The sequence below is a fragment of the Nicotiana tomentosiformis genome, chromosome 6 (genome assembly GCF_000390325.3).
Source record: "Nicotiana tomentosiformis chromosome 6, ASM39032v3, whole genome shotgun sequence".
NCBI lineage: Eukaryota > Viridiplantae > Streptophyta > Magnoliopsida > Solanales > Solanaceae > Nicotiana > Nicotiana tomentosiformis.
Window position 1 is genome coordinate 89,783,336 of NC_090817.1, and position 27,248 is coordinate 89,810,583.

Genomic DNA, 27,248 nt, shown 5'->3' on the forward strand with positions numbered 1-27,248 from the left:
CCAAAGTCTGCTCCTGCTGCCCCATGCCTTCTTGGCCAATTCATTTTCTACGATATCCCCTCCGCACCTGCGGCTTCGCAGGTGCAGACATTTCCTCGCACCTGCGCTCCTTCCCAACTCGCCTAGAACCGCTTCTACGACTCCACACCTGCGGCCAAAACCTCGCTGGTGCGGTTACACCAGATGCCAGTTGCTTCAGCATTTCTCCAAAGTCCAAACTCGATCAGTTTTCAAACTGATTCGCACCCAAGGCCCCCAAGACCCCGTCCAAACATACCAACACATCCCAAAGTACCATACAAACTTAGTCGAAGCCTTAAACCACGTCAAACAACACCAAAATCATGAACTGACTGCTCGAATCAAACTTATAAATTTCCAAAATTTCAAATTCTATATCTTATGCCGAAACGTATCAAATCAATCCGGAATGACTTTAAATTTCACACACGAGTCATAAATAACATAACGAATCTATTCCAATGCTCGGAATACCATACGGACATCGATAACATTAAATTCCACTTCAAGTCAAACTTAAGAATTTCTTAAACTTTTAAAATGCCAACCTTCCATAATACGCACCGAAATGCTCCCGGGTGATACGATACATACTTCCAAGTCTGAAATCATCATATGAACCTATTGGAACCTTCAAATCTCAATTCTGAGGTCATTTACTCAAAAGTCAAATCTTAGCAAATTCTTCTAACTTAAAGCTTCCGAAATTAGAATTTTCTTTTCAAATCAATTCTGAACTTCCAGAAATTTGATTTCGTCCATACGTACAAGTCATAATACCTGAAGTGAAGCTACTCAAGGCCTCATATCGCCGAACGATATGCTAGAGCTCAAAACGACTAGTCGAGTCGTTACAACCATGTCGTTTTTCATAAGGGGAGATGTTATTTAACATGGTGGAAAGGAATCTATTTATGAGGCATGTGATTGTGAGGACACATTCTCCCCAATAAAAAAAAGCAAAGCTCTGTATGTTTCTAACAAGTATTTATGTTTTCTTTCCATAACACCATTCTGTTGTGGAGTGTGAGGAATGGTTGTTTGATGTAGAATACCTTGAGTTGGAAAGAAAGATTTGGATTCAGAACTGGTGCCCAATTCAAAGACATTGTTAGACCTAGAACTTTGGACTAAGGTATAGAAATGAATAACAAACAGGGCATTGCTTTTGCAAGAATGGAGATGTGTCCAAGTTACTCTAGTATAGTCATCTACTAGAGTTAAGAAATACTTGAAAAGGACCAATTGAAAAGGAGTTGAAGAATGGATGGTGGTGTCAGAAAAATATAGTCTTTGTTGTCTAGCCATGGGACACACATGGAATATAAAGGATTGTTTGGAAGAAACTTTATTAGATATGAAAGAACAATTTTCATTCTATGAAAGGGCATGTGCTCCATTCTTTGATGCCAAAAATAATCTGTTTTATTTAAATCAATGTATGAATTACAAGAGAGATTGAGGGGAAGAGGAGTGTTAACATAAGTTGAACTAGTACAAGTAGAAGCAACAAAACTAGAAACATTATATTGTGAAGGTTTTTAAGGAGAAGACAGAACATCATCAGCAAGATGGAGAAAATACAGCCCATTATCAGTTATACTATTTTTCAGTGGCCTCTTCAAAGAAGGGCCCAGTAAAAAATAATTAGAAATGGTAAGAACTGCATAACATTTAAACTGTAAAAGCAGATGATAAATGAAAATTAGGTTAAATTGGAAAAAGAAGAACATTGTATAAAATGATGTCAAGAGCTATTGGAAACAACCTTTACCTTATAGCCATTTGGTAAAGTTATCAGGTAAGGTTTAGGTAATGGTGTTCAATTGTGAAGTAGGTATTTGTGAGGGGTTATGTGATTGGTGGCCCCCGAATCTAAGATCCAAGTGTCTACAGTGATTTGAGAGGAAGCACGAGCATGAAAATCCACAGATTTAACTACAGAATAAACCAACAAAATAGACATAAGCAGTATTTTCTCCAGAAGACACATTATTATTGAACCCAGGGTAGATATGAGATTGTTGTAGGAGACTCATGAGAAGTTGATATTGCTCATGAGTAAATCCATACGCTGAAATATCAAGAGATAAAGGAGTCTGTGTTGTAGTTGATGATGTACAGAAGAAACATCAACATGAATACATGAGGTTGATCTCTTATTCTAATTGAACTTGAAATCAGAAGGAAATCCATGAAGCTTATAGTACTTCTTAATGGTGTTTCCATGTTTCTTATAATATTTGCAAGATATTGACTAATTATGCCTCTTTGTCTCAAATTGAATCCTTTGATTGAAAGGACTTTGACCAGTAAAGGGAACAGAGGAAGCATAGAAGGAGACATATTCAGCAGAAAAATCAGGAGAAAATGATTTCTCTCTGTTTTTCATCATGTTTTAAAATGAAATATGCTTTGCTAATAGTTTGCAGAGGACTGATCATGTGAATGTTGCTCTTGACTGTGGAGTAGGAATCATTTAGACCAACAAGGAACTAGAATAACTTGAGTTCTTCTAAGAATTTAGGAAGAGCTCCACAAGAGCACACATGTCTGACATGGGTTGTATTCACTTCATCCCAAAGACTGCGAAATCTGGTGAAGTATGAAGCTATGTCTGATATTCATTGGGAGATAGAACCAATTTTCCTCTGATGCTAAATGAATTTGGACCCATTGAATTGTCCAAATATCTCATTTATGTCTAACCATATTTCTCTAGCAGTGTCATACCTTAAAACACTGGTAGAAATCTCCCTAGACAGTGAATTGGTGATCCAAGCAATCACCGTGTCGTTACACCTTTCCCAGTAGGGATAATAAGGAGAATCCTTAGTAGGTCTATCGTGTCGACCATTAATTAGACCTAATTTGTTCTTGGAAGAAATAGACACTAACATGCTCTTCCTCCAGGCCACAAATCTCGTACCATCAAAAGGAGGAGATACTAGATGGGTATTGGGACTGTCTGAGGGGTGGATATATAAGGGGTGCGAAGGATCTAGGGTGAAATACGAAAATCCCTATGAAGAATTAGTTTCCTCAATAGCCATCTACAAATCTCATATTTTATCTTATACTGACAAATATTGAAAGCTAGGAAGAATATTGAAAGATGTAGAAGCAAAACTTAAAAGGAAGATACCAATTTTGCTCGAGCAGCTCAAAACTATGCAAAAACCTTCACCACATATCCGAATAACCACTACGAGAAACCTTGAGCGATAGAATATATCGTGAAAACTCGCCGGAGATCTCACCTTCTTCAGAAACTAGGGTTTCTTAGAACATGTCGAAAAACACGAAATCTGACATTGAGGGTAGGATCGCATGAACGAGGAGAACGATTAGAGTTTGTTAACCCACTCTCATACCATGTTAGAAGCACATAACGAGCTCATGCAATAGGATTTCAATGGTGGAAAACCCTGATTTTGCGATAAAGAGAAAAAAGGGGAAAAGGGAGAAGGCATCGAACAAATATCTGAAAAATGTAAATGAACCTTCTACCCTTTATCTTCAGATAGTACAAGTATTTATAGTTGCAATATATTATGGCTACAATTATAACTACTAAAGTGGCTTAAAATACAGTGACTACTTGCTATATGTGTTGACTTGTGTCTGAGCCGCTAGTGGAAGGTTGGGCCTTATCTGAAAGTGTGTGGACCTGAGGCCCAATATGCTCAACAGTTACTAATGCTGATTTCAGACCACTTAGCAAGATGTTCCTGATTTGAGTTGGATCTTTCTTTTAACAATTTTAATCTTGTAACAATTTAGTGGATCATATGGGCCAGTACAATTTTTCTTAAGTATGTTACAACTCTGAGCCTTAATCCAATTTTGTTCATTGAGTGGGCTACATTTTTATTAGTAGTCTTAGGCCTTTGGACATTGTTAAGTCCATGGTTTAGGTTACATGGAACACCAAGAAACCAAAGTAATCTGGGGGTAGTTTTTACTCTTCTCCTTTAGCATGGCAATATAGAAGGGAATATACTTCTATACCCTATCAGGCAAGATTTGACTCAAAAAGAGACGAGGAAAGAAAATAAGAATTTAACCAAATTTGAGATTTAAAAGTTACAAAAAATGTTCTCATTTCATGCGTCCAAATTGCGAAAGAAGTTTCAGAATATGTACCTCTGAGCATGAATGAATCCGAAAAAGTACTCTTTTTGGATTTCTTTTCAACATTGAGAAGAACAGTTTACAAATTAAATTACACCAAATATACTATATTTGATTAAACTAAAATATGTTTCAATAACAGCGTTTGTAGTCCAACGGTTAGGATAATTGCCTTCCAAGCAATAGACCCGGGTTCGACTCCCGGCAGACGCAACTTTTTATTTGTATGTACTTCTTCCTGTAGAACAAATACAACGAAACTTGAGGATACTTTCAATTTATCTTTTTAAACATTGCTTTGTTGCCAATTCTTATTTTTCAGTTTTTTTTTGTTTTTGTTCTATAAATAAGAAGGAAATACAGAAAAGTATAAAACCTGAAAGCACTCCTGCTCTTCCGGGTATCAGTCTTCTAAGTGCATGTAACTTGCTAAGTTTAGGTTGTACCAGCCTAGAGTAATTTTCTGTAGTCTCCAAAAAGAGGACTAGAAAAGTAACAAAAGAAAATTAAAATTAGAATTAGAATCAGAATCTAAAAAGAGTAATTCAAAATAATTTCCATAAAAAATTCTCCCTATAAAATAGAGGAGGAGAAAAGTTATTGTGTTTGGAGAAAGAATTCAAAAGAAAAAATATGCTGGCTGTGGGGTTCGAACCCACGCGCACTTATGTGCAGAAGATCTTAAGTCTTCCCCCTTAACCTCTCGGGCAAACCAGCAACTCTGTTAAACCGAGATTTCTATGATATATTTATTAATGCCTTAGAGGTGACTCAATGAAACATTCCAATTGTGATGGGCGGGGAATTCATATCACCTACCAAACTGTTTATATTTATGAACTACTTGATTGACTGATCAGAAGTTTATATTGAATACTGTTTAAGGATTCGACCCAATTCTAGCTTTCTGCCTATGAAGTTTTCGAGGAACAATCAAGTAGAAAAATAATCCCTTTTTATTGGCATTATAATAGGAGTAAACGTGATTCGGGATGTTTTATGATATGCGTACTTTGTATTTATCGGTTTTCAGAGACAGATCTAGGATTTGAACCTTATGGATTTCCAGCATTTGAGAAAAAGTGATACTTTAAGCAAGTGTGAAATTTTTGTAATGTTGGCCGGTCAGTTTTTAAAAGAAAAAGAGAAACAAAAGGTGCCTATGGGTGTTTGGTGAAAAAAAACAAAAGTGATGTTAAGAAGTGTTCAAAGGGATTCCAACCCCCACCAAATATTCAAGAGTATAGCTTAAGTTTGTTCCTTCGTTTGCCACTGGACCAACATCTGATTTTGCTAATAGGTTCTAAAATAAAAATACTTATACATTTAATAAATTTATCAATACAGATACAAGGCTCAGGTAAAAGTTACTGGATTCCTGAAAACCACACCCGATACTATGGATCCGCTCTTGTTGGCCATTGGAATCGCAAGATCGAAGTTGCATGCTATCTACCAATACAAATATAGGCCTGGACTACTAGTATTTTACGTAAAACCTGTGCGTTAATGCATGTGGGCATTGCTTATATTCAGTTTATAAGAGAGGGAACTAGCCGCAATTGCACTAAAAAATTTACTTGAAGCATTCTATGCTGCAACGGATTGGAAAAACAAAAAAAGGAGAAATTTTCTATGCTGGTAATTTTTCCATATTATAATTATTGGATAAAGATATGGAATATATTATGATTAAACCTCTCTATAACAACATCCTTATATAACAACACTTCACTATAAAAGCCAAGCTTTTTCGGAAATAAATTTTACATGTCTATCTTGTACATTATATTTACCACTCCCCCTCAAGCAAAGCACGGTGTGGAAGAGCACTGAGCTTGTCACGCAGAAACAACACCCTCGGAGATGGAAGAGACTTTGTTAATAAATCAGCAAGCTGGGTTTGAGCACGGACATGTTGAACTTGAATTACTCTGGAAGCAACCTTTTTCCGTACAAAATGAATATCAATTTCAATATGTTTTGTCACGACCCCAAATTCCCTCCGTAGGATGTCGTGATGATACCTAGTTTCTAAGACTAGGTAAGCTTATCAATACGTAATAATAATAAATGTCTGGAATAATTAAACTACAATTCAAACAATTTCAACTCTCAAAACCCGATAGAAATAAATCACAACCTTCTAAGAATTTTTTCTCAATGTCTCTATATAACAGAGTCTAAAGAAAATAAGGAAGCAACATAACAAGAATAGAAGGGGACTCCGAAGTCTGCGGGCACTGGCAGATATGCCTCGAAGTCTCCTCGTACAGCTAGTTTACTGATGTCTGGTTTGATAAGATGTACCTGGATCTGCACAAAAAGATGTGCAGAAGTGTAGTATGAGTACATCACAACGGTACCCAATAAGTGCCAAGCCTAATCTCGGTAGAGTAGTGACGAGATCAGGTCAGACCCTACTGGAGAATAAATAATGACATGGTAAAAATGTTTAAACAATATAATAAGATAAAATGACAATGGAAATGAATCAAGTAGTATGTCACATTTAATTACACCAAATAATGGCAAATAAATACCTCGTGCAAACAAAACTGGATTTCTTTTCAAATTTAAGAAAGATCACAACAAAAATCAAAGGCAACTACGGCCATAAATCAATATCAACAAGGGCACTCCAGAAGTACCGCCTCGTAGTCCCAAATTATAAATAAATTCACAATATCTCATTTTCTTATCTCACCGAAGGAGCCTTCACAATATATTTTAAAGAAAACATTTTTCCCGAAATAGCATTTCGCGTTTTAGCCATCCTTATCACACCGCATGACTTCTAGTAGTTCCACCTACTAGCCACGCGTATCAAGCCACCCTTATCTCACCGCATGCGTTTCAATACCCAGACTTTATATCACCGCATGCGTATCAATATTATAATATATCACAATTTGTACCCCAAGTACTCAAATAATTTAACTTGCCAAAATAATTCAACAACAATATTTTTCCATAATAAAGAGCTCACGGCTCATGCCAAAATAAATCATCAATAATATTTTTCTATAATAAAGAGCTCACGACTCATACCAAAATAAATCATCAATAATATTTTTCCATAATAAAGAGCTCACGGCTTCATCACAATGAGTACGAAAATCTTACAAAAATATTCACGAGTAAATAATTCAGAAAAAATTATATTTTAAAATCTTTAATACGTTGCTTCAATATCAAGTTTAAAAATGTCAAATACTTCATATTAATAATATTTAATTTAAATAAAATCAACCTTCAAATAATACAAAGAATAAAAGAAATCAATTTTCAACTAAACAGGTCAAACAAATTTGAAGTATACATCTCAAATCAATGATGAAGAATATAACAAGATAAAATAATTTAATAAATGCGCAACAATGATCTACACAATTTTAAAATATAATCTATCACATTTAGCTCATGTACACACTTGTCACCTCATGTACACAACTTTCAACATATTTCAATAATCACATCAATACCAATCATATTGAAAATTTTCCCCACACAAGGTTAGACAAGTCACTTACATCGACTTGCTTCAATTTAACCAAGTATTATGCTTTTTTCTCGATTTTCCTACTTCGATCGACTCGTATCTAGTCATAATTAATTCGATACAGTCAACAAAAATTATAGTAATCAATTTCGTAAGAAAATTTTATATTTTTCAATAAAATCCGAAATTAGCTCAAACATTGCCCGTGGGGCCCACATCTCGAAATATGATGAAACTTATAAAATTCGACAACCCATTCAATTACGAGTCCACCCATATTACTTTTACCAAATTCCGATAACAATTCGACCTCCAAATCTTAAATTTTTGTTTTTGGAAGATTTTGCAAAAATCTTGATTATTCTTCTATAAATTCACGGATTCATAATGTAAATGAGTATAGAATCATGAAATATAATCAATATAGGATAAGGAACACTTACCCCAATGTTTTTTCGTAAAAATCGCCCAAAAATCGCCTGACTATTTTTGGCCCTTAAGTTTCTGCTCATCCGTCACTAAAAGTCCACCAAAACTTGCTTGTACCAACCTTCCTTCAATCGACCATAACTTAATTTAACTATGTCCAAATGATAAATGATTTTACTTTCTAGAAACTAGAATCAAACGACTACAATTTTCATGTTTTGAAAATTTTCTGATTCCTTATGAATTGCGAGATATAAGCTTCTAAAATGGGCATTAGAAAGTTCTAGCGAAACTGCTCTACCAGCCTTAATTTAATTCATCATAACTTTCTGTACAAATGTCTAAATAATGAATGGTTTGACTTTCTGGAAACTAGAATCAAACAACTACAACTTTTATGTTTTGAAAGTTTTCGGTTTCTTATGAATTGCGAGATATAAGCTTCCAAAGTTGGCTTCACGCACCAGAAATTCTGCAACAGAAATTTCCAACAACCATCTTTGTCTGAAATCCATTCCGTTTACCTTCCGAAATCCACCCGAGACCTTCGCGACCTTAACCAATTATACCAACATGTCCCAAAAAATAATACAAACTTAGTCGAGGCTTCAAACCACATCAAACAACATCAAAACGACGAATCGCACCTCAAATCAAAATCTACTTTGAACTTTCAAATTCTATATCTTGTGCCGAAATACATCAAATCAAATCGGAATGACTTCAAATTTTGTACACAAGTCATAAATGATATAACAGACCTATTACAATTTCCAAAATCAGATTCCGACATTGATCAAAAAGTTCACCCCCGGTCAAACTTCCCAAAAATTCAACTTTTGGCATTTCAAGCCTAATTCCACTACGGACTTCCAAATAAAATTTTGATCATGCTCCAAAGTCCAAAATCACCATACGGAGCTGTTGGAATCATCAAAATTCTATTCCGGGGTCGTTTGCACATAATTTGACATATGATCATTATTTGAACTTAAACTTTTAATTTTTTTATCAAAATTCCATATCTCGGGCTAGGGGCCTCGGAATTTGATTTCGAGCATACGCCCAAGTCTCAAATTATGATACGGATCTACCGGAACTGTCAAAATACTGATCCGAGTCCGTTTGCTCAAAATGTTGACCAAAGTAAACTCAGTTAAGTTTTAAAGCTCTAATTCATATTTTAATCTATTTTTCACACAAAAACTTTCCGAAAAATTTTATGGACTGCGCAAGAAAGTCGAGGAATGATAAATAGTACTTTTCGAGGTCTTAGAACACAAAATTAATAATTAAATTTAAAGATGATATTTTGGGTCATCACATTCTCCACCTCTAAAACAAACGTTCGTCCTCGAACGGAGTTAGAAAAAGTACCTAAGCTGGTGAATAAGTGTGGATAACGGCTGCACATATCATGCTTGGTCTGCCAAGTAGCCTCCTCGACCGGATGACTCCTCCACTGAACCTTCACGGAAGCAATGTTCTTTGACCTCAGCTTTCGAACCTGCCTATCTAAAATAGCCACTGGTTCCTCAACATAAGATAGATCCTTGTCCAACTGAATTGAACTGAAGTCTACCATATGAGACGGATCGCCGTGATATTTTCGAAGTATAGAAACATGGAATACCGGATGAACCGCCGAAAGACTAGTTGGTAGTGCAAGTCTATAAGCCACCTCTCCAACACTCTCAAGAATATCAAAATGCCCAATATACCTAGGGCTCAACTTACCCTTCTTCTCGGACCTCATCACACCCTTCATAGGCGAAACCCGGAGCAATACCCGCTCAGCAACGATGAATGCAACATCACGAATCTTTCGATCCGCATAACTCTTCTGTCTAGATTGGGCTGTACGTAGTCGATCCTGAATCAACTTAACATTTTTCAAGGCATCGTGAACCAAGTCTGTACCCAATAGTCTAGCCTCAATATCAAAAAGTCAACCCCCGGTCAAACTTTCCAAAAATTTAACTTTTGGCATTTCAAGCCTAATTCCACTACGAACTTTCAAATAAAATTCTGATCATGCTCCTAAGTCCAAAATCATCATACGGAGCTGTTGGAATCATCAAAATTTTATTTCGGGGTCGTTTGCACCTAATTTGACATTCGATCACTATTTGAACTTAAACTTTTAATTTTTTAATCAAAATTCCATATCTCGGGCTAGGGGCCTCAGAATTTGATTCAAAATATACGCCCAAGTCCCAAGTCACGATACGGACCAACCGGAACTGTCAAAATACTTATCTGAGTCCGTTTGCTCAAAATATTGACCAAAGTCAACTCAGTTGAGTTTTAAAGCTCTAATTCATATTTTAATCCATTTTTCACATAAAAACTTTTCGGAAAATTTTATGGACTGTGCACGCAAGCCGAGAAATGATAAATAGTGCTTTTCGAGGTTTTAGAATACAAAATTAATTATTAAATTTAAAGATGATATTTTGGGTCATCACATGTTTAGTACAAGCATGTTGGGTAGGGTTATGAGCCAAGTGAATGCTACTAATATTATCACAAAAAATAGTGTAAGGAGAAGAAAAGGGCATATGTAAATCTCATAAGAGAGATTGCACCCAAATAATCTTAGCAGTAGCATGAGCAACTGATTTGTATTCTGCCGCAGCACTGGAGCGAGAGACAACACTCCGCTCCTTAGAAAACCAACAAGAAACAAGCAAAAGGCTGAGGTAGATCGTCGAGTGGTAGGGTACTAGCCTAATCTGCATCATTATAACATGTCAAACTATCAATAGAACTATCAGTAATGAACAAAACATGAGTCAAAGAGCCATTCAAGTATTGCCGGATACGTTTCAAACCGAGGGTGAATGCATAAACTGAGACACTTGATTAATATCATGAGTAAATGTAAGATATTGAAGACCACCAACAAGGCTCCTAAAGAGAGTAGCATCTGGGAATGGAGTTGAGTCACTAGAATTATGTATAGATTTTGGGGAAATAGGTGATGTAACAGGCTTGGAAGAAAGAAGGTTTGCATAGCTGAGGAGATCTTTAATATGTTTGGACTGACAAAGAAAGTAACCACCATTTCGAGAAGCTACAGAGATGACAAGAAAGAAATTGATCAAACCTAAATCATTCATGGAGAATTCTGATTTTAAGAATGCGATCAAAGAACTAATTACGATAGAAGAAGAAGCACTAAGAATAATATCGTCCACATAAAGGAGAAGAATAGCAATGTCAGTATTATTTTTGTAGATAAATAGAGAACAATCTGGCATACTATTTTAAAATCATGACGAAGAAGAAAGAAGTAAACCGTTGAAACCGTGCCCTCGAGGCTTGTTTTAAATCATAAAAAGCTTTGTTCAACCAACAAACATGATGTGAAAATTATGAATGAAAAAAGCTTGTAGGTTGTTTCATGTATACCAGTTAATTATCACAAGGAATCGCAGTAGTCGTGGGATGTTGGAGCGGATTATGTACAGAAATATTTGAGGATATTATTTGTGAATTTGGACGTAAAGATCGTGGAAAAGATGGGGTGAAAGAATAGATGAGATAGAAGTGAATTTTTGAATTAGAGTTGGCAGAGAAGTTGGAGAATTAAGCTATGTAGATGAAATATTATTTGAAAATAGAATAATAGAAGACATAGAAAGTGTAGTTAGAGTTGAAATAGGAGGTAAGGAAGAATTACATGGAGAATAGTTGGTTTGGAACTGAAATAAGATTGGTGCAAAACATATAGTATTCTGTCGTGAAGAGGTTTCATATTGAATTAGTTTTGAAGTGGAAAGATATGGACTAAGATAGAACCTTTTGGGATAAGTGAGGAGTTAGAAACTGTAGATTGTATTGGATAAGACATTTGAGATTAATAAGAGATATGTCGTAGAGGTGTAGTCAGATAAGGGAGCTTAATAAGTGATGAAATATATTGCCTATTATCTTGCAAAATGTTGGGAGAGCGTTGTCCATCAACATGACTTTGAATATTTGAAGGAAGCAAATCACAATTATTATTTTGAAAAGGAGAGTGAGACGATGGAGATAAAGTGGAGCAGGGAAGTTGTGTCATATTTTGAATCTTTCCAGAATAAGATAATTGAGAAGGAATAGAAAAAGAACTACAAACCGAAGACTTGAACAAAGAATTATTATTTGAATTAGATATTTGGAAGAAACAAGATGAGGATAAGAAAATGAACATCAAAATGATGTCTTGTGATACAAACTTTGTCACCTAATGGGCCTAAACATCAGAAACCCTTGTAGTTAGATGGATAATCAAGAAAAACACATTGCATGAAACGGGAGCTTAATTTATTATACAATAGTCACAAAGATTAGGATAACAAGAATAACTAAAGACATGCAAATAATCATAAGTAGGAGACCTACCAATAATAATTCAAATGGTGTTTTGTGATGATTACAAGTAGTAGGAAGAATATTTAGGAGATACATTGTAGTGTGCAATGCTTCTACCCAAAAATTAGAGGGAAGAGCGACTTGGAATAGAAGAGAGCGAATCATATTCAAGATTGTGCGATGCATTCGCTCAGCCTTTCCGTTTTGTTGGTGAACATAAGGGGAAGAGATTGGAAGAGAAATTTCATTATCATTGAGAAGAACAAAGTAATTTAAGTTTTACATATTCAACAACTCTATCACATTATAACTTTTTTTATTTTAGTAGAAAATTGAGTTGAAATGAAGGCATAAAAATTCTTAAACATAGTGAAAGCTTCAGACTTATGTGGCAGTTTAAATACCCAAAACATTTTAGTAAAATTATCATGAAAAAGAATATAATAGCAAAAGCCTATAAGGGATAGGATGAGGGAAGTCCATATATCACTATGTATTAACTCAAATAGAGAAGAAGTAAATGAATTTGATTTATTGAATGACAATTTTTGGTGCTTGCCAAGCTGACAATCATCACATAATGGATCAAAACGCTGAAAAAATTTACAAGATAGCTTATTATTCCAAACTAAATAATCTATAACTATGGAGTTTGGATGGCCTAAAAGACGATGCAAAAGAGAGGATGAAGCATGAACTACGGCAAAGGTTGCAGAAGCAACATCAACACCACTAGAAGGAGGAGAGATAGAGAGAGATAGAGAGAGAGAGTACATGGTCTATGTCTATTGCACCTGAGAAGAATTTTCCTGGTCTTGATATCCTTGATAGAAAACTCAAAAGAATTAAATTCAATTGTACAACTATTATCAGAAACAAATTTTATTGTAGAAGTACCTCGAGGTCGAGTGCTCAAGTGTTGGGGGTTGAAATCATAGGCTTTATAGTACCCTTGGTTATAGAAACCTCTTCAATGACCACCATTAGAATTTTGTCCACTATTGGAATACCTATCACGACTTCGACCATTAGAATATGATGATTGTTGTAGTAGAATCCATGGAAGAAGGTGTAACGCTGACTAGTTGAAACTCATGAAGAAAGAGAAGCGAGTGAGTTTCTAAGAAAGTAAGGAGAGGAACACGAGTAGATATGGAGATACTTACAGACATGTAGTCAGCAGAAAGGCTAGAGAGAATTTGATGAACAAGGTCGGTCGAGAGATTGGATTGCCAATAGAGGTTAAGACATCTGCTATGGACTTTAGACTATGAACGTAATCATTGATGGAGAAATCTCCCTTTTTGAGATTATGAAACTGAACTTTCAGTTGAAGAGTACGAGAGCTAACTTGATCACAGACAAACATTCAATTTGGATTTGGCTTAATAATTGCTTGTAGAATTTCTGGAGAAATTGTTACCCGAATCCATGATAGAACAATGAAATCAGGTTGAACCCACTGTTGAAATGTAGGATTGATCATGGAAACACCATTATCAACAAGAATAGTGGGTTCGGGATAGGGATAGCTACTATCAGTAACATCATAAACTCAGCGGCGGACCCAGGATTTTGTGCAAGCGGGTTCAATCTTAAAAGTACATAATTTTAGTCGTAAAATAGTAGTTGTCAAGTGGGTTCAAATAAAATATTTATACAAAATTTACGCAGCTTTAATCATAATTTATACATATACACAGTATTATTTTTTGATGAAATGAGTTCAGTTGAACCCGCTTACCACCACGTGCGTCCGTCATTGCATAAAATCCATGACCTTTGAGGACAAGCAAGAAGAGTTCTCTCCATAACACATACTCCCTTTGTTTAAAAAAGTTTGACACATTTATTATTTGGGAGTCTATGAGGTTGTTATTTGACCAAGTTTTCTTAAATATTTTATACATATTTTTAATTATGAATTATTTATAAAACTTTTTATGTAGTTTTCAAATATATAAATAAACTTAAATAATCTATGTCTGAATTCACAGTCAAATAAATACTTTGACCTTCGTAATCCGAACTATGCCAATCTTTTTGAAACAGATGAAATAGTTTGTAAAATCAAGAACCGTAAGAACATAATTTTTGATACTTGAGAGAGAAATAACAGAAGGCGAACAAGGGACTTGAGATTAAGGGGCAGCCATTGAAGAGGGACACAAGGAGACAAAAACGGCTGAAGAAGATGTGATGAGGAAGGAAGCGCTGGTAAGAAACTTAAGCAGCTGATACTATGAAAGAGTTATATTCCTTGATGAATATTCTGAGAAGTATAATAAAATATACATAGAGTACATCTACATGTAAAATATAGGATAACTCTAAGTATAACGACAATTATAAATAATTCAAATTACATATCTATCCTATACATTATGTTTATCAATGTATATGTTTAGCTACGGAACCGACGCTTTTCATAGAAAGGCTTTATACCGGGTATAGTTATTATTCTTTGTTAAACTGTTCTTTCTATTATATAAATGAATATGTAAAACAGCTTTTTTGGATTAATTTTTGGTTATTTGAGAGGAATATTTCATGAAAATGAAAACTGGAAAAACTATCAAGTGTACAGAATCAAACACAACAAGTTAAATTACTTGTCTTTAAGACAAACTACCAATAGCTGCGTTTGTAGTCCAACGGTTAGGATAATTGCCTTCCAAGCAATAGACCCGGGTTCGACTCCCGGCAGACGCAATTTATTTTGTAAATGCTATATTCATTTTGGCCCTTGTAGACTCTTTTGACCCAAGACGAGTCTTGAGAAGGACTTCCAATTTAGCATAATGGTTTAACTAGTAAAATAACCCGTGCTCCGCCTGCCGTTAAAGATAAGACAAAGCAAATAAATAAAAAGAATATTGTTCTAATGGGTACTTGTTTTGCATTTCTTTTTCTATTGTAGTTTTCTACTTGAATTCTTTTAATATAGAGTTACAATGTTGCAATATACCTAAATTAATTCGTCTTTGAAATGATTAAAAATTAAAATGAAGATAGTATATTCAAATCTATCATTAGTGGGGTTGGAGCTACAAGCTTTTAAGATCTTTCTTCTTCTTTTTCTTTTCAAGGTGATTTTGCTAGGAAGAGACTTTATATAAAAGAAATTAAAACTTTCCTTAGACAGTAAAATAGTTTGTGATATCTTAGAGAATGAGAATAAAAGTTAAGCGATAATAACTATCAACATCCAAATGTTACTGCACATGCCCACAATATTTTACCAGTTTATTGGATGTGTATTTGGAATAACAAATTGAAGTGGAAACAAAACTTATTAATCTTTCATAATTATAGCCTTCTAAAACGCTAAAAAAAAGTATTAATGTAAAAAAGTATCATTAAATTCTATAATTGCATACGAATATTTACAAAATTACAATAATTTGCCGCAATAAATTATTTGTAAAAATAAAAAGATATGAAGGTTTATGCATTTCTTTCTTTCTCTTCACGCTAATAAATGTTGCACAATATATTTTAATTCGAGCACTTAATAAAAATTATAGTTTAATGCCGCTACAAATATATAAAACTAGCAGAGTACAAAACTACAATAATGATTATGTTGAAGGTCATCTTACAACATAATTCGCAGAGATCCCCGTGAGTTAATTTCCTTTTTCGACCTCTTATTACACATATAGTTTCTCTATTAAATAAATAGAAGTTATTGGAAGTGAATTGCCCGTTAGAAGACTGCCAACTATTTAAAGTTTTCAAAAAAATATAAAAGAAACATGAGAAATATTGAACTACCTTCTCGTTAATTATCCGATTTAATTGGAATAAGAAAATAAACCAAATAATAAGAATGTGAAAAATAAACGAATTAAAGAGAATAAACGGTTAGGAATTTGAAAAAAAAAAACGAACGTTATAAAATAATTACACATAATATATTATATATCAACATAAAATGTACTAATAATACTAAATAATTATAGGAGAAAGGAAAAAGAAAGATAAAATGATGCACAAGATAATATAAAGAACATGCAGAGCGGTCACATTTTTGGGACGTAGGGGAAATAAATAAAGACTAACAGATAGAAAATATAGTCAGATATATGCAAAGATCACAAATAAAACTATAAAAAAAAAAACGAAAAAGCAATAGCGCATTTTAATTGATATCAAATTACCCTCTTATGGTCTATACGGTATAGTAAAGCAAGCTTATTCCTTGCATGATATGCTAGATCCCACATGAGAATTAACCTCAAAAATTGATCTCAAATATAGTATTTGATTGGAAAAATAGACTGTATATGGCGTTATAAGGCAGAAGACAAACCCGAGTATGCATTAGTGATGCCAGCTATGGGACGCTATTTAGTCCAATAAACCCTCTCTCTAGAAAATATGCAAAGTGTCAATACTGTGCAAGTAAGAATTTAAATAACAGTAGAATGAAATGAATAAATACCAAACTAATATTAAGTGATTATCAAATAACTAATATACTATTCAAATATAATAAGAAGAAGTTACAGTTGAAAGCACCTCTAGAAAGAATAGAGGGGCAAGTTTGGTTCCAGGCGGAGATTTTTAGTGCATTGGCTACTGAAGAAGCCCACATTCTTAGAGCCATATCTATTTCTTTGTTTTATATATTGCATAAATTGATCACTGAATTAATGACAGAGACTTTTAGGCTTCTAAACTGAAAAGAAATGGGAGAGAAAGAAGAGTAACGGAGAGAGGTAGAATTAAGAGAATGTAATTAAGAAGTGAATTTTGGATTTTCTAATGTAGCACATAAATAGGAAAAATGTCAAAAATTTGAAAAAAAAGATAAGTTTTATTATTGGCCAAAGAGACATGCCACATCACTTTTTTAAAGTCCTTTTTATATATATAGATTTGGACAAATTGGGGATAACTTGTTAGGACCGTTTCCAGTTGCAGTACTAAATAAACAACTTGCTTGTCCTATAATCTTATTGCATATGTAGTGACTGAGTACTCTAAACGAACTAAGAATAGTATGCAAATATCAAGTTGGAATAAGAAAAGAAATACTATTAGTACTTAATTGGGGAATCGACTCAACACCTAGTTGGGGGCTTTTATTTTTTTGTTTTTTGTTTTGATTTGGTTTTAATAAATGGTCAATATTTTTTAAGGAGCTACTAGTATATTCATCTAATTAGATATGAGAACAAACAATCAATGAAAAGCTATATGCATAAGTAAAAGTGAGGTCATTGTCGAAAGTAAAATAAATTGAAATCTGAAAATTGAATATAATTAAAAAATCATATCCTTTTCTCTACTCTTTGGCTTATGTTTTCAACTTATCCATAACAACTCCTAGATAATATTTAGTTGTGTTTCGGTGAGCCAACAAGTTTGCACATAATCGGGGAAAGAGACTGGAGGCTCCATTTGCGTGTACATTCATACTCTGATAAAACAAAATTGCAATGATGACTTTTATTGAGCGCGAATACACGACTGGAAACACAAGTAAGAGAACATGCTTACGATGAGTTTAACCTTTAATTATACGGGTAAATATTTTTTAACACTAACACATAATATATATATATAAAAGTAAGTGTTAGTGTTATTACTAGTAGTAAAAATACAACCTCCTAGGTTTTGGAGTTCGTCCACACAGAACTTCAATAGTGATAAATGAGATCAACCTAGAAAACTAGGGGGTACTACTCCTTCCATCTTAATTAATGTGATACATATTTAACGGGATATGAGTTTGGAAAAAAAATTACCAAAGCTGTGAAGTAGTAAAATAATCACAGCAAGAAATCCATGAATTTAGGCCAAGGCAAGGCTATACTGATATCAGTATCAGCTTGTTTTGTACATCTTGAAGACGACACCGTTAAGTCACCTCCCATCGAAGTTTCAGGGCCTAACTTTTTGGGGCACAGAAAGAAGTTTCTCGACCCTAACGCCGTTACCTCCTCCGCCCTGTCCAAACCTGGATCCACCAATCAATTATAACAAAACATAATTAATCAATTCGCTATCCAATGAAATGGTATTCATAACTAATTTAATTTGAAAAAATAATTTAAATTACCTAATTTAATTATATGTCAATTTAAAAAAATATATATATATATATATATATATTTTTATATTTTAAAAAATAATTTAATTTTAAAATTTTATTTTATTTACTCTATTCTTAATGAATTTTTTTTTATATCAATACAAATGAGCCCACAAAGCTCTGGCGTTTAAGCTTTTAGGACCTTTTTTTTTTTTTTTAATAAATTTTTGTTAAGTTAAATTAAATCATCATAGTTGAAAAGGAAGGTGGTAATTTAGACGGCTCGACTTAACGGTAGATATTCAAGAAAGCACAATCGAACGGCTCTTACTTTCTAAGCTAAACTGCGAGAAGTGAAGATCGTAATCGGAGGAATCCGCGGAGCAAAGTGCCGGACGTCTTCCTTCCTTCGAGTATTGCCGTATAACGGCGTCGATAAGATCATGAACGGTTGATTCCGGTGATATCAGCACATGAACGGGACCTAAACTCCTCTGAATCGTCACATTTAACAGTAACTTCGTCAACTTCAACCTAACCTGCACCTCCGCTGAGTTACCGGCAGAAAGTCCTCTGCCGGAGAACAAGTTCGGAACAGTCCTAGGCCTTCGCGACATCTCTGAAGTGCTCCCTGAAATATCTCCGTGCAACGACATGGATTTCTCCGGCAGCTTCCCCTTCCGGTTCTTCTCCTCGATAACTCTCCGGTGACTTCTCGGAGTCGGAGACGGCATCACAGTATAAGAGTATCTCTCTATTTGTATGTATATGTGTATAGGTTTACAGGTGATTTATCTTTGTTACCTGAAGCGGCGGCGGCGGAAAATATGTGACGCCGGAAGCTGAGTGGAGGAATGGAGAGGTGGCTCTCAGTTTGCCGGCGAGCGGCGTTGACTATAACAAGAGCGGTAGAATCGTAAGTAAGAAAGAAACAAGAGCAAAATTTACAGCTCATCAATCAGCGGGAAGAAGGACTGAAGGAATAGGCCTATTTAATTGGGGAAATGAATATTAGGAGCTTTAACATTATATTTGAGTACCTATAACCGAGTAATGTCGGTCGCCCTAGGCAAAAAAGTCTTCTATTGACAGCGAGAGGGTAACTACCGGTTACCTGTTGATGTAACGGTAAACGGTAAGGCCACGATGATTTATTAGTACGCGGAGAAGTTGGGGGTGGAGTAAAGTTTGTTCGTTGCGGTCAGGGAGTCACACGTGCGAGATACTTCAGTGGTTCTACATATTATGCGGCTGTTAGTATTGAAATAGATGTCCTGGGGCCTTTCACAGTTCACACATTTGGTGACCCGATTTGCAGTATTAATAAGCAAAGAAAGCGAACTTTCTCCTTAATTTTCACAGAATATAGGTAATTAAGGATAATTTAATGAAACACATCAAACATATATATATTGGATTTATCGTTCATAATTATAATTGAATTTTATAATAAATTCAGCTATAGTAATAAAATAGAAAATCAATTGTTTTGAACTGAAACAAAAAAAGCAACAAGTTCTCGTAGCTCTCTATTGGTTAGAACACTCGCTTAGTAAGTAGAGGTCATGAGTTTGAATCTCAACAATAGTATCTTATTTTATATATTTCTATATTTTGTCTTGGTTGTATTCGTTGCGCGAACGAATACAATCGATACAAGTTCTATCCTTTATATACACCTTGTATTTCACGTTGGTTGTATTTGTCGTGCTAACGAATATAGTTGATACATATTGTATTTGTTGCGTGAACGGTTATAATTGTATGAAACAAATACAGTTGGTACGTATTGTATTTGTTGTGCGAACGAATACAGTTGACACACGATGTATTCGTTGCGCGTTTGAATACAAGCGATACAAGCTGATAATAATTGATCAGTAGCTACAAATGGTAATTAGGCAAATTTTAGTAGTTATGTATGATAATTAGGATCTAAATTGTAGTGCTTTGTGAAAATTCTATCCGATTTATGTGTTATACTTACCTTTATAATTTATATTTCTTATTTTCTTATTTATAAATAATTTAACTTTAAACTTCCTAGTTTATCCTTAGTGAAATAATTTACAACCAATACAAATATCTATAGTTTGTTTTACAACACAAATTTCAAAAAAAAATCTTTTTTTCTTAATCTCTAGCCGAGTCAAATATCGCCTCCTAAGTTGGGACGGAGGAATTAGTGGTCGAGATGGAATTTTGAGTTTCAAATGATATTTTCCTTTTAATATTTTTGTTATTGTATTTAAGTAATTCTAGTACGTAATCATAGTGTAAAAAAGGTTAAGAAAATTGAAAATCCGAATCTCCAATCTTTTATTTATTACTTAAGTATCATAACAATCAGCCGAATGAAAAGAGAGAAAAAGACATAGATTAAGTACTGGTTACTTCAAGAATTATGTATCAATAAAAGATTTAAAAGATAAGTTTTAAGAGCATAACATAAATGATTTAAATCCCGCTTAAAGTATGGGTTGATAAGATATTTCCGAATCTTAGAAAGTAATTTTATACTATATATGAAATTCTAGAGCATATGGGAAGATTGATTGATTAGCCGAAAGATAAAACAAATAATTTAGTTAACATTACTATGTTTCACGTGATAGTTTAAATAATTATTGGTCAGGTACTCAAGTTCATAGCTAGGAGCCAGAAATTAGAATACGAAATAAAGGATCACAAGGACGGTGATACAAGCTGTTTAATCAAGAGAACAACAATGTAAACACTAGAAATTAAGAGTATTATTTAATTTATATACTGTTCATTTTCACTATAAGTACTTTTTCCATTTTCTTTTTACAGGAATTTGGGTTTCTTCTTTCTCATTTTATGGATTAGTTCAACCATTCCAGACCTTAAAAAACTAAAAGCAAGTCGCATGCTTCATTTAAGAATATAAATTACTTTAGCTAACTTAAGTGTTCATCAAGAAGCTCCATACTTGTCAAAACCGAAAAAAATGAGAAAATAATATTTTATTGGAGAAGTTAAATATTATCCTCGTGAAGTTTGCTTTTGTACTCAAATGGTTAGACAACTTTTGCCCCAAAACTTTGCTTTAAAAATCAAACTTCCCCTTATTCTCCCCTTATTTCTCAATTGACTTTTTAAAATGCTTATTTTAACCTCTATATTATCAATATTTATCTCTTTAGGCTTTTTTAATTTTACTTTTTACCTTTATAGTATAATAATATTTTTTTTCTTTTTTTTTAATATCTATACTATGAACTTACCTATGTAATGGCTTACTTTTATTTTTAAAATGAAAAATAAAAAAAATGATAACCAAACATATAATTCATTGATGTTGAATAATAAAAAGGATGAGCAAAATAAAAATTAAAATAAAATAATTTGCTTTTATTATGTATTCATAGCAATCAAATTTCAAAAATCTGTTTACATAAAAAATGATGAGAACCTTATAAACATATCCTCAATGCAAGTAATATAAAATTTTATAATTATTAAAAGTAAAAGCAGATTTTATAACAAATTCCTAAAAATTAAATATATTTAGCACTGATAAATTTTAACTTAAATATATACTTAATGCGCATCATATTATGAAGGAATACCGAATAATCTCTTGGGAGCTGGTATGTCCTTTCAGTTCTGGTATGGGGAAGGTCGATCAAACATGACAAATAATATAAAGGATATTCTATTTTTGAGTAAATTTATATTATAATTTATAATAAGGTATAATATCATTTAAATTATAGAAAAAATAATAAAAATAACATGCAAAATAAAAAAGAGTATTACGCATAGAGGAGGAAATTGAAAAATGACAAGGACAAAATAGATATTGTGTAGGATAAAGAGGGGGAGGGGGTGAATGCTAATTGTTCAATATTAAGGGGAAAATTTAATTTTTAAATCAAAGTTAAAGGGTATAAATGATTTTCACCTCGGTACAAATACTCAATGGTAACCTAATATTCTTTCCTCAAAGAAATTATTCGAAGGTAGGGAAAATTTGAAAACGTGTTTTATCTTGCGGGAAGATGTGGAATAAAAAAAATGAAACATAACATAGGGGAACTGCCCCTTTTCCTTTCTTTATATCGCTTTTTTATATTTGTATAGTTTACCTTTCCTTTCCTTTCCATGTTCTTTTTCCAAAAAGTAAATTGCTTATTTGCTAGGGAATAAAGGGAAGGAGGAGAAAGGAAAGTTATAAAAGTTATTGTTAGTTTCTTGTGGCTTTGCCTTGAGGAAAACTTTTTTGTCTCACTTTCTATGCTATCATTTCTCTCTATTTCTATGTTTTCCTTCTTCCCTTTCCATTCATCCAAACACCCTTGGGCCAGTGCAAAATAAACTTGGGTTCTTAACCACAATTTGAAGAATTAACTTAAATAGCCACCTTCCAAGCGCTTTAATGTAAAATAGCTGGCAGATAATATATGTATAATTATTGTATAACTTATATATATTGGCTAGAAAAAGTAAAAAAGTGAATTCAATCAGCTATTTGTGTAAAGATCCTGGCCGTTATGAGGTGTGGCAAATCAAATAGAATAATTGCAGTCCAAACTTAAAATGATAAGGTTATGAAGGAGAAAAATTTAGCCAAGCTTAGCTCCATCTTCGAATTACCAAATAATAATGCATTTTTTGCAAAGAAATATTGACTAGTAGTAGTAAGAATAAAAGCTATGACAAACACGTATAATATATTGTTGAGCAATGATTGTGAGATTAGAGTATTCTTCTCTTTATTACTATGTAGAATTGTGTGAACCAACTTATACAAATAATTAAATTCTTAGAGATATACTAACATTTTAACTAGAGTAATATTTATTATAGGTCTGCAACAGGGAGTACATAAAATGTGTTGTATAATTTCATGCGAATTTCTTTGTCACTTGAAAATGTGTGATGTCAAAATATTCTGTCTCCATTCTTAACCAACTGTATGTATGTATTAGCACTTAGCAGTATAAGTTTTGGGCAAAGTGGGGACCCTTGCAGGTCTCAGTTCTGATCTCTGAAATAACTCTTCTTTCGCAATGGAGTGAACCACACAACGGTATAAGAAATTCACATGACATATAGTATAGAATTATAGATAGAGGTCTTCCTTTTGTTTCATTTAATTTGCACGTCAAAACTTTTGACTTAAATTTTGACAATGTTTTTTTATTACTCTAAAATCAAAAAGTATAATTTGTTATATATTTCTAAATATTTAAATTTTATATCAAGAAACAATAAAATCTTAAGAAGTTAAAAGTTAGTCAAAATAAGCATCAAATATGTCAATAAAATTGGGATATAATCAATAATAATATTTTAACAAAAAGGAAAAAAGAAAGTTGTCTTGACAAACATTTGGCTCACGCATTTACCGTTGCTTAAGGATGAATATCTTTTTTATATATATTTTCAATGTTGATCCAACGGTCCAAATAGATTGTTTCAATGAGAGATGATAAAACTGGAAAACAAGTAAATAGAATATGATAATCAACCATATTTCCCGTCAATGTCTACATGTCCAAGTTTCCCATCCGTTCTCACGATATTGACTTTCAATTAATTTAGGACTCACATTTTCTCTTATAATTTATGTTGGTGTTCATTTTTTCCTTCGAGAAAGAGTTAGGGATGTTTTATATATCTAAACCTAGTTAAGAGTGTTAGATTGGTAGTTCAAGTTACTTGGAAAGAAGAATGAGAACATTATTATATTAGTCTTCTTTGATGAGAAAGGGTGGAGCAAAAAAAGGTAAAAAAACAAACCTTTAGACTACAACTAGAGCAAGTTGCTGGCCTCATCCAAGATATTCAAACTACTAATCTGAGCTGTAGGAGTAGGATAATAGAGTTGTTTAGCTATTAACTTATGGAACTTGTATGGTACTATTGTACCGTTATTTAGTCCATATGCATACTCTTTTAAGTCTTATTAAAATTCCACTGGTAAGAACCCAAAGGCACTGCATTATGAACCTCAAACTGAGACTATATATTTATGCCTTAAATTAATAGTACAATACGTTTGACTTGTATCTCCTTCTTTGCCTTGTCGAATACTAAAATAAAACCTTTTCAACTAGTAACACTATGAATTAAGATCAATTGCATATTTAACAAAACAAAAACAGCAATAGCTCTCAATACCAAGTAAATTGAGATCAGCTATAATTCCTCATTCTTCATTCAGCCCCATGTTAGGTTAACGTGTGCTTAAGTGAGTATATCCCAACATATTCTATAGTGAGGATTCATTAAAGTTATATTTTGCTGTCTGAGAATACCCTACTACTCCTTTTCTTGTTCATTTGAGCTTGGAATCGATAATGTGAGCAAAATCACACGTCCAAATTTCTCCACCAAAGTACAAAAGGGACCAAAATTCAGGAAATACCATTTAGATGAACTGATAAGTACAGTAAAACTTGAAACAAGTGTTTCCCAAAGTTGTATACTAGCTAGTTCAACTAAGGCAAGATTCTCCTTTTCTCCTCTTTTATGACTACTACGGCTACTGGTCCATATAATAGCTAATGCTTAATAAGTAATGAATTTAAAACACTGTACTATAACAAAAAATGCAAAAGAAAAGGTAAAGAACTTAACCGGAAAATCACACTTAACCTAAAGATGAAATAAAGTTAAAACAGTGATCTATCTTACTTTGACCGCCGTCTATTAGAGAAAATGGTTGCTCGGATTCTTGAGAATGGCGTCAACGGCTCGAGAATGGAGTCCTTGTATTTGTTAGGCAAAACCTGAATCCTTCCACTTTTTGATCGAACCACTGGATCTGTACACTCGTTTCTTCGTTTAAGTTGCTTTTTAGCAGCTACATCGTTTTCTTCATCCTCTGTTTTCTCTCTGCTGTTTTCAGAATTTTCAAATTTAAAGCTTTTACTCTCCGTCTTGGTCTTGCATTCGCGTTTGGAATTGGAATTTTCGTTTTTAAAGTCTCCAAATATCAATGTTGCTGCTTCAATCAGCAAACCCATGAATCCTTGTTCCTCTTTTAGTTCCCCAATTTCGTCTTGTTCTTTGCTCGTTTCAGAAACCCCATTACTCACAAGCTGAAAATTTTGTATAGTTTCCTCTTTGATCATAGCTTCGATTCCACAAATCTCACTTTTGCACGATTTCTCGCATTCACCGTCAACCGTCAAAACGCCGCCGCACTCCGCCGCAAACGGACACTTTTCATCGGCGAAATTGCCGCCAGCGGTGGTGGTTGTAGTACTCTGTCCAGAAACCAAACCGCCGTCAACCGGAGACGCAGAATCAGATTCCTCCATTTCCGGGGGAACATTAAACCCAATATTCAAGTCTATAGAAAATCCGTTACATCCCCTTTTCGCATCATATTCTAATCGATTGAGTTTGTCGGAGGGCAACGAGGGTAGAACTGTGGAGGTATACTGTGGTGGGACAGTGGAGATTGTCCTGAGAATCTTTAGCAGACAATTCTGTGCTTTTGAACATCCACGTTGCGTTTCGCTACAGAAAGGTGAAGAGGAATGATTTTGTAGCTTATCAGAATGACTTCTCAAGAATTGATACGAACCCATTTTCTTTCTTCTTCCACCGATCCAAATCAGAAGTTAAAGACGTACCTTTCGACCTCTGTAACGAGAGAGAGAGAGAGAGAGAAGTGTGAGAGTTATAGAAACAAGAAACTGGGGACCCGATTCTTGTGCCTTTTCTTCGTACTACGTATTAATATATTGGCAAAAACAATTTGCTAGAAAAATAATTCTTTTTGCCATAACTAGCAAATTGTTGTACTCCCTCTGTTCTAGTTTATGTGAACCTATTTTCTTTTTGGTCTGTTAAAAAAAATGAATTATTTCTAAATTTGGAAACAATTTTGATTAAACTTACAATTCTACCCTTAATGACAAGCTATTATAACTATACAAATACTATGGGGCCCTTTTTGACTTGTTTAAGACCACAAATTTCAAAAGTTTTCATTTTTCATAAACTTCGTGTCCAGTCAAACATGTTCACATAAATTAAAACGGAAGGAATAATATTTTATGAAAGACAATTTTATATTTTAAAATTAGATAATTAATATTAAATACGGTTAATTTGGTGGTCGTCAATCGCGTTGGGCGGCTCTTTCGAAGAAAGAGAATATGCTATTTTAGCTACTACGTAGCTAAGTACTAGTCATCCGTTGGTAAATTTCCGATGTCTAAATTAATCATTTATTTGGATAGAATTTTGACATTATCTATTTTGTTAACTGGCTATACTAAAATCAAATTGAACTTTAAATTTGAAGTTATCATTTTAAATTAAATAAAAATACATATACTATTGATGTAAAAACTCGTACTTTTTCATAGCACTAACTTACACTCAAATTAATGGGGTTATTTTAAAAGTAAAGTGATGTGGCTTTCACTTTGCCAACACGTCGGCAAAGTGATCGGTGGGATAGATACAAAGTTGTATAACAAAGACTTGTCATTTGCGAATTGCACCTCAGGAGGCAAATAACTTGTCGTTTTCAGTTGAGAGATTGTTCAATCTGTGTGTGGCCCGTTTTATCACAATCAGTGTTAAGGTATTATTGTACTCTTCAACTCGACGTCCTTTTATTTTTTATTTTTTAACTTCAATTACTACAACGTTTTTCATTTTCGAGTAGTACAAGATGATACTATATATATAACTGCCTGAATACTTCAGTAAATTAGATTATCAACTTACAAAACCATAAATGGAACGACAGCAAGGAGTTTGAGTTAC

General features: G+C 33.6%; 1 long non-coding RNA gene and 3 other non-coding genes across 4 annotated transcripts; 3 read left to right on the top strand and 1 right to left on the bottom strand.

Moving 5' to 3' along the window:
- Positions 1-4,296: 4,296 nt before the first annotated feature.
- Positions 4,297-4,368, top strand: TRNAG-UCC (transfer RNA glycine (anticodon UCC)). The gene has a single exon. It is a non-coding gene; the product is annotated as a tRNA-Gly (tRNA).
- A 421-nt stretch (positions 4,369-4,789) lies between these two features.
- TRNAL-UAA (transfer RNA leucine (anticodon UAA)) lies at positions 4,790-4,872 on the bottom strand. The gene has a single exon. It is a non-coding gene; the product is annotated as a tRNA-Leu (tRNA).
- A 10,213-nt stretch (positions 4,873-15,085) lies between these two features.
- TRNAG-UCC (transfer RNA glycine (anticodon UCC)) lies at positions 15,086-15,157 on the top strand. The gene has a single exon. It is a non-coding gene; the product is annotated as a tRNA-Gly (tRNA).
- A 3,211-nt stretch (positions 15,158-18,368) lies between these two features.
- LOC117273906 (uncharacterized) lies at positions 18,369-19,170 on the top strand. The gene is made up of 2 exons (XR_004503928.2): positions 18,369-18,473; positions 18,755-19,170. It is a non-coding gene; the product is annotated as an uncharacterized lncRNA (long non-coding RNA).
- Positions 19,171-27,248: the final 8,078 nt, after the last annotated feature.